Raw genomic sequence first — 9,808 nt, forward strand, 5'->3', positions numbered from 1 at the left:
GAATATCGGGGCTTTCTTCAACATTTTGATTTTGGCCCAGTGAGATTTAAGACCTCATGAGGACAATATTGAGATAAAGGTTTAATGAGAAAAATGCTAATTATTTGGGGTATGACTGGAAAACCAGGCCACTAAATGTACTAATGGAAAATAGTTTCCCTGTTGAGCTTATCATTTGATAGAAAGGAAGGTGTTCTTTCAAATTAGAACATCCAGAGTGAGATGTCGTCATCCTTTCTTTCCAGTTTGTTTTAGTTTGGTAGCTCGGTGCTATATGCATAACATTTTCCCGATAAAGCCTTCCTTATGTCCCTGCCAAACAACAATATTAGAAGCAATGACAACAATTGTCCTCATTCCTATCTTTAGGCACGAATAACACTCCTCCACGTTAAGTGGAGCTGTTTACCTACTGGAGAGTAATCTCTAAAAGTCCTCTTCTTAAAGAGGAAACAGATATTTGGTGTTACTTGATGAATCTCACTTTTCCATGAGCCACTGGCTTGGCTTTGCTTTGCCACTCGCCATTTAAACAGTGCAACAATTTCAGTGATGTATGCACTTTGAGCCAGCAGATAATCATTAGAATTATAATACTGGAAATAGTCTAGCAATGAAGCAGGATCTATTATCCTAGATATAATATCTAAGATATCTATCTTACCTATTCTCTGCTATTTTAGCACTTTGCTAAAACAGTTTGGTTATAAAGTATTATACTAATATTGTCATAGCATGCCCATAAAGACATCAGCTAAGGAGAGTGCTAGTTCTTTACCACTCTTCAATATGTGATGAAATGATGTTCAGTGGAGTTATTTAATCATAATTTGAGGTTTTGCTCCTTCTTTTACGTCTTCTATCATGGCCTTGCTCCCTCAGAAGGAGCACAGAACAAGTATCAATACAGTTGCTAGAGAGAAACACATTACATGAATTTCCATGGCCTCTGCAGACTAGTGCCTTTTTATTGTTTTTTACTAAGCGAACAAATATGGGATTGTGATCAACAGTTGTGATGCCTTGATACTACAGAATCACAGAATGGTTGAGGTTGGAAGGGATCTTTGAAGATCATCCAGTCCAACCCCTTGGTCAAGTAGGATCACCTAGAGCACATTGTGCAGGATGGCATCCAGGCAGGTTTTGAATATCTCCAGAGAAGGAGACTCCACAACCTCTCTGGGCAACCTGTTCTAGTGCTCTGTCACCCTCACAGTAAAGAAGTGCCCCCTCATATTGAGCTAGAACCTCCTGTGCTTCAGTTTGTGCCCGTTGCCTCTCGTCCTGTTGCTGGGCACAACTGAAAAGAGACCGGCTCCATCCTCTTGACACTCTCCTTTCAGATATTTCTATGTATTGAAGAGATCTTCTCTTTTCCAAGATACTACTACCACAATAAAGGTAATAGGAAAAAAAACAAACAAACGTACAAACGAAAACCTGTCATCTCTTCAGTTATCATTGTAACTACTATTATTTGTTCACACTGGTTTAAAAACAGAGTGATTCTACCATCATAGAATTTAAGATATATTTATTAAGGCAGGAATAAGGGTACATTCTATTGCTAATTTTATAATTAAAACAACTTCTCAGATATTTGCAGACAAGGAGTTAAAAAGAAAAAGCCAAGGATTAGTTTCATCTCACTTTTTTACATATCTTAAGCAAAAATATAGACTGTCTAGACCCTAGACTATTTTATGGTCTTTGGAGACACAGCCAACATAGAAAATAGAATTGAGGATGCCATTCATTTTCTTCTAAGATAACTGAATGAAACGGGTCAGATGGTTTGCTCCTGCAAAGTGTGTATTTCACTTCACTAATGATAAATGGAGCCTGGAGTGATTGGCTTGGATGCAGTTATCAACGCTGCAGGCAGCTGGGGTGACATTCATACTGCCAGCAGAGAAACTCTCACCCATAAGATTCAGTGAGGCGGTTCCTATCTCAAATGCACAGTCTAGAGGCAGCTGCATAGGCTTCCTTCTAGACATTGGGCTGTCTTATTCTTGGGTCTCTACAAGTATGGTTGCACCTCCTCTGGAATTACTTACTTCTCTCCACTCACTGTAACAGGAGCTGGCCATGACTAACCACATTAGCTGATGTCTAAATTTAGTTGAATAAAACCTAGGTCCAAAGCTACAATGGTGAATAAGTGGCAGAATCAAAGGTAAATGCCTTCTGAAGTCTACTTTATTATCAGACATCCAATCTTTCTCTTGTCTCATGTGTAGTCTGCTGACTTTTACCAGTCTCTCACCAATGGAACATTCCTTACAAGAAATCTCTCCTACCTTCAAGGGATACTGTAACTATGCAGGGTATTTATATAATTCTTGACTCTGTATTGTCTGCAAACAGTAGGAGAATGGGACAGCTGAGGAATGCAGACTGGAGACACAGTAGTCATAGACACCTTATGTTGGATGTAGGACAGAAATCAACCCCTCTCATTAGTACTTAAATTGGCAAAGTGCTACCAAGGTAACGGCTCTCTCCACAATATTGTTGTCTTGACTAAACAACTTACCCTAAACTCAGTTGAAATAATATGTTTTTTCACCTGCAGGAGTGAAACATTCAAGACGACATTCCAAGACGGATCTGGTTAAAGTCATAAAAATTTTGTGGTAACCTATATATTATTTTTATGCATATGCTTAACACGATGCATTTTATGAATGTGCTAAAGTGCAATAAATCACCTAAAACATAGTGTAAAACACTTCAGACTCTTACCAAAGTATCAGATGCTCACACATATTCCATACATGTATAGACTCATACAGATGCACAAGCACAGAGACCTGCCACCTTGTGACTAGAATTGACAGATGGGAGTACTGCTTGCTTGTCTTCTGTGTGGGAGGTCATGAGAGTAGTCACCGTGTCTGTGATGGATTAGCAGTCAAAACGAAGACAGATAATGTGGAGGAACGGCATGGCTCCAGCATTCAGTGCGTGTCTCAACAACTGGAGCAAAAGACAGAGTTTCATAGGAATTATATTGCAGGAGGGAAGAAGTCTGTCTCTTCTAGTGAATAAAGAAAAACACACTGAAATTCATGCTTCTGCAGAAGACCAACATAAAAAGGCCTAAGTAAATTAAAATCTTCAGCTGACTCTTCTTTGGAACAGGATATAGAATGGGTGACTCCGTGAATGCCCTGGTATCCCCAGCTGATAGTACTTTACATTTCTGAGACTTGACTAACATTATATACCATATGCTATCTTCATCTGTCCAGGTATGCTGTTCAACTACAGTAAGTGTTACATAAATTGAGAGGTTTAAGTCAAAATGGAAAAGCCTCCCAAGACCTGTGCAAACTTAAGGGGTTGGAAATATCTGGAAATGACGGTGCTCCAGAAGTTTTCATATAACCTGGACATTATTCTTCCTCTGAAAGTCACAGGACGTTTTCCCCTTTTATTGGGATATCAAATTAAATTGGACCAAAATAGTGCTTCCATCTGTATGAAATGTTAGGCGTATGTAAGAAAGAGTGACTTGTTATAGAAAACTGAGAAAATGTTCTGCAGATTTGATATGCTCCAGCGATGATCAGCGTAGGACACTTATGAATGAAACAAACAAACAAAAACCTCAAACTAGAAAATTCCTTCCTAGTTTCATCACCTGTCTTCTCGTTCATCTAGTTCATACTGAAAGAACAGTCTTTCTTATACTGCTGAAGCATATCCATGGCAGTTTCTTGCTGAATCTCAGAAATATGTGTCAAAAGCATAAACAGTATCTAGACTCTTTGCATTCCTACATCTGAATCAAAGCACAAACCTTGTGTTCAACAGTTTTCACTGAACATTATTCATCATTTCCTAACACATGAGGACAGTGGGCAAGGATTATATCTTAAAGCCCTAACAGTATACGAATCGTGTAGATTTCAAGAAAGATGCTTCTAGCAAAGGAGGAAAAAATTCATAGAATCCTAGGATGCTTTGGATTAGAAGGGACCTTAAAGACAACCCAGTTCCAACCCCCCTACTATGGGCAGGGACACCTGCCACTAAATCAAGTTGCCCAAAGACCCATCAAGCCTGGCCTTGAACACTTCCAATGTTGGGGAATCCACAATTTTTCTGGGCAACCTGTTCCAGTGCCTCACTACTCTCATTGTTAATAATTTCTTCCTAATATCTGATCTAAATCTACTATCTGTTAGTTTAAAGTTGTTACCTTTTGTCCTATCACTATACACCATGGTAAAGACTTTCTCCCCATCTTTCTTGTAGGCCCGTTTAGGTACTGGAAAGCTGCTATAAGGTCTCCTGGAGCCTTTTCTTTAGGCTAAACAACCCCAGTTCTCTCAGCCTGTCTTCATTGGAGAGGTGCTCCAGCCCTCTGAGCATCCTTGTGGCCCTCCCCTGGACTTGTTCTATTATAATAATAGAACATGTCCTTCTTGTGTTGGAGCCCCAGAGCTGAGTGCAGGCTCCAGGTGCTTGCACTTTCAACCCCGATAAAATCAAGTTCAGCATTTATGGGAGGATGGCAGGACTGGGCGGGCAAGAAGGAGAAAACAACACCTCTTCCTGGTGGAGTCCAAAACTTGGCCCAAACTTGGTTCTTGCAGAACAAGAGCTGCTCCACTGCAGATACTGATCTCAGGTCTCTGTTGCACAACTTTGTTGCCCCTAAAAAGAAGCAATGTTAGCAGTTTGAGGAGCTTTTTGGGTCCCAGCTCAGCCACACAGCCTGTTTCTGTAGGCAGCTTGCCCCAACAGGTTTCAGACACAAGGTGTCCCTGAAACAGAAGGCCAGCTCCAAGGGAAGATGGAAGCTCCAGGAGAGATGGAAGCTGGAAATGCCCTGACAAGCCCCATGTACTGCCAGCAGCACTCCACCAAAATAAAAACATTTTCACAGAGCACTTAACTTTTACCTGATCAGTGTTTTCCCATGGAAAAATGCTCCACAAACAAATTCATGACCAGCTCTTATAAAGAGCCAGTTCAGACACTGGTAAAATTACTCTGAATTCTTTGAAACTGGGACTTCCATAGGGACCAGCTAATTTTTTACTTAAAAAAAAAAAAAAGGAGAATAAGAGAGTTAGCTGCATGAAAGCACCTGGAGAGCAATCCCTGCTCTTCTGCTTTGGATAAAATCAGTGTCTAGGCCTGCTCCCTAGGGTACTGTGTCCCTGCAGTGTGCTCACTCATGGACCAATTTAGCAATAGTCTCAAGTTTTCAGTTCCTGCCAAACAAAAAAATCTCATAGATTCCCAAACCCACAAGGGCCAGCAGAGGGTATGGAGCTGGCAGGAGAGTGTAACATAAGAGAGTGTTTGTTGGTAGCCTGGGATAAGCCCAGGTCTTAGCCCTGCTTGTCAGCTCAGAAAGGAAAGCTCTGAGCACAATAATAAGGGGTGATTCATGGTGCACTGATGGTATCACCAACCGGGGGGGGGGATCACCATGCCAATTTGGAGTCCCTCTCTCCCTGCCAGCAAAACATTCATCTACGGGCTTTCAAAACACGAGGGAAAAAAAAAAAAAAAAAAAAAAAAAAAAAAAAAAAAAAAGAGATATATAGTACGAGGGACCAGCGCCAAGAGCTGACGCTTGGGGCTCGGACGCAGTTGGTAGGCAGTGTGCTTGTGTGCTCAGGCAATGACGCAAGGAGGCAGGAGGCTGCGTCTGGGGTACGGTGGGCTGTTACGTTGGTGAAGAAGGGGAGGAAACTCCTTTCTCCCCCTTCTCTTGCTTTCCTGCCCTTCTCACAAATCTCTCAGCACGTCAGTCCCAAATTTCAATGAGAGAGAAACTCCTGGCAGGCGCTGGTAGGAAATTGTTGACCTTCACGAGCTGCTGACAGCCTCCAGTGTATTTCCAGGTTGCCCATAATGGTGTGGGGCTTGGTGTGAAGGATTTGGCTTCTGCTGAGAGAGCAGGATGTGCAAGGATATATTTTTGGTCTGATTCATACTATACCGTCATTTGATAGACCCCTGAAAGAAGCCCAACGTAGGAAGTTTTTGTGCCTCCTTTGACTGACCATGAAGCTACATTGCCTTTAAAAATCAGCTCTGGAGCTCCTTTCTGGAGTGGACAAGCTGGCTTTGGACTGCTCCCTTTTTGAATCCTGCTGCAGAGGCCCATGAGCATTGTCTTTCTCTCACAAAAAATAACAATAAAAAGAAAAACAGTAAGGGATTTTTTCTGCATTTATACAAATACTTTCATCCTTTAGACTCCACCACCCACCCATTTAGTTCAGAAGCTTTTCTGGAGCAAGGACAGAAAAAAAATAAGGGTGGGGTTTTTCTTGCCTGCATTGAGACATTCTACCATTTTTTTTTGACTTGTAATCTAATAGTCTTACTCTCTCACATAGTCAACAGAGAGAAAGGTGTTTCCAGTGAAGGACTCATTTCAAATTCCTCAGATGAGGTAGGACTTCTGGAGTTGCTTGTTTCTTTTTGATGACTCTAGAGGGAGCTTAAGAGACTTGGCTTCAGACAACCTACTATCATAAAATTAATTCTTCCATTTGGTCAGCTGAGTCACTCTGTGCTCTATTGGCTAGAATGATGAAGGGCTTAACTCAGTTGCCTACACTTGGGCATCTGGAGGTGTTTTGGATGCTCTTTTGATTATTACCTTGCATCCAGCTTGTGCATTATGTGGGCCTCCAAGTAGATCGTATGGTCAATCTGACAGTCTCTGGAGTATCTCAAGTGGCACTAGATGCCTGTACAACTAGACAACAAGATCAAACTCCAAGTTCATATGTAGACACCGATCTGTAGGTTTGTAAATTTGTCTTGCCTGATCTGGCAACTGATCAAACCAGTTGCTTTGAATGCCACCTGTATTGATAACAGTATGCACACCCAGTGAAGGGCAAAAAGTCTTGTGAACTGTGTATACATGTGATTGCTCCTAGGGAATATGCAAAGCTCCAAGTGGATGAGATAATTTTGGGAAAGGAAAGGATCCCGGATGGAGAGGAGTTTATGGAAATTAAGAGATGGAAATCTGTGAAATTTGCCTAATCTTTGTGAACACCACCTGCCTCCTATGCTTGGATTTTTCCTTCTTGGAATGTTCCCCAATCTCTATCTTAAAAAAAATAAATATAGATTTCTGTTCACTCATACAGGAAAAAAAAAGCCCAATAAAAATATGACAAAAATGCATTTTATGCACATGCACTCACAAGATTCCTTGCACACAGAAGAGCAGACAAATATATATATATACATATATAGAAAAGCCACAATTGTAACAGGCCTCTCAACATCAAATCTTATTTTGTTAGGGTTGTAAATGAAAAACATTGTTGCAGCATGAGGTGAGACAGTCTGTAGAATTGTATTCAGAAATGTTAACAGGCCCTTGCATGAAAAATTGAAAGAAAACTTTGATGGACAGTGCTGTACAAAGAATGTTTCTGTTTCAGCATGACTCAGACATATTTTCTGTGAAATGTCTGAGAAGGCAGTGCTGGATTCTGAGCACCATCTGCATGCCAGGCTGGAAAAAAAAAAAATGCAGATTTTTGAACTGTTATCAACACCTTATTGGAGATCCACTGGACTGAGGAGCTGGTTCAAATCCCACCTCTCACTATTCTTGGGTAGTAGTAAGACATTTTTAGCATAAACACTAGACCATGGCTATGACAATCTCCTAATCTAGCAACAAATAAACTGTTACTTTTATATGGCTGGATCAGCACATTGTAAAAACTCTAGTTTAGGTTTCAATATTAATATAACCATATATTTATATAGCCATATTTAATAGACTTCTGTTGCTTCAGAACATGAAAGAATTGCAGGTACATCCTTAGGTTCCTCATCACTGCTTGCAGTTGCCTGGCCTCACCCTCTTGTGAGTGTAATTGCGAAGTTTAAGACACTTGTAATAGTTCTAAAGCTAATGAGTGCAGTCCCCTCTGCTTTCTTGGGTGAAGAGTGTCAGCACAATTTCTCTAGCTCAGGAAGAAGGTGTGCGAATAATTACAGAAGTTTTGAATATATATATATATATTTTTTTTTTTCTTCTGAACTGGTTGAAAACCCTGTATTTTCTATGCAATGAAGAATGGCACTTCTGTTCCAGGTGATCCCCTTATTAGGCTGCTCCAGAGCCTGGTATGTTTGATTTCTATTGAAACCTTATTTGGATTGCTAAAGTTATTCCACCTCACCTTATCATAAACTTATAGCCATAGTAACACAAAGGCTTTTTATACTGGCATAACTTGGGATTTTAATCACTTTACCTAGACTACAAAAGGCAGAGAAAAATAAATTTGAAGGGTAGTTAAAGCCTCCAAGTCTCTATATTAAAGTGATCTGCATGAGAAACGGCCATCCATCAACTAAAATAAAATAGATACTTTACTGGTATTTTCTAAGCCACCCATAACTGTGAAGTGAAATATGTTTTTCTAAACATCATTTGCAGTTGATTGTGTGTCTTTGATTCCATGATCATGTTTCCTTGCACCTGGAGCACATTGCACAATCTTCTGCAGAGGCACACAGGGGCCATCCTGCAGACAAACTGCAATTGTCTCCCATCCCATGGGAGTCACATCCCTTGACTCGGAGCAGGCTGTGTGTGTCATTCAATATTGCATGAAACGACTGTGATGTATTGCATGTGTCACACATCCCTTTCCCATTGTGTGACAGAAGCATGTCAGTTCAAAGTTTGAATATCCTAAAGAAACAGAAGAACAAAAGCAACAAGAACAATCAAACTGTACCACCTGTTCCTTGGTTTTAGGAAAGGAGGCAAAAAAAGAAGCAGGAAAGTTTCATTGCTACAGAACTGGTCTGCAGGACTTGGTCACCCTCACAAAAAGATAAAACTGAAGCCATAGTCGCAGGTACTTCAATGGACAAAAGAATAATAAAGCAGTAAATGTGTGAAACAACCTGTCCTTAAATTCTGCATTGTAAAGGATTTTTGGTAGATCTTTGCAGTACATGATTTATATGAAAGGAAAAAAAAAAAAAAAAAAAAAAAGGAAGAAAAATACCACCTTATGTTGCTTCCCACGTACACACTTACAGTTTTGAGATTATCTTGCTTTTGGTCGTGCTGTAAACTTCAAGAAGAAGGTGGAGTATTTTATTTTATTTTGTGTGTGTGTGTGCATGTGTTGTTGTCCGTTTGTTTCTCATGGTGTCAGTTATTAAAATGTGATTAAAATATTGATTTACCACAGCAGTGAGAGGGACGAGACTTCAGTGTTCTTTATGCAATTTTGACTAAAGCTCCCTTTTTCCCTCCACTGCCAAGAGCTATAATAGTCACTTCCCATGGCTGTCTGAGTCTGGCATGTCCACCAAAAGTACAGAGATCCCCAAACTGCTGCTGTCTTCAAGTGATCCATGAAAAAGCAGGTCCAAGATCTTTCCAGTAAGCAAGCAAAAAGTCAAACCACTCAAAATTAGGACTGGCTTGGGAACATTTAGTGATCTGCTTGAACAAAGTTAATCCTCAGATCTAGACTTGGAAACATCAAAACCTTGGACTAGCCTCATGTCTTTAATTTCCAATTATTAATAGCCACATGCCTCTAACTTTCTATGTTGGGATTCTGATTTGTCTTTTTTGTCTCCGTTAAAAGTGCCTTGAAGTGTTTTGAATATGAAAAGTGTCTTGATGTGGTGCTGTAAAACATGTATTTAAGCACGTATTTCAGATAATACAGACCTCCAGAAAACCTTAGAGTGGTAATAACCTTTCATCTCTTCCCTCTATTTCCCAGCAGAAATAGGAGCATTGTTGGCACACACAAACTCAGCC

This window comes from Anser anser, assembly GCF_964211835.1.
Source record: "Anser anser genome assembly, chromosome: 2".
Lineage (NCBI taxonomy): Eukaryota > Metazoa > Chordata > Aves > Anseriformes > Anatidae > Anser > Anser anser.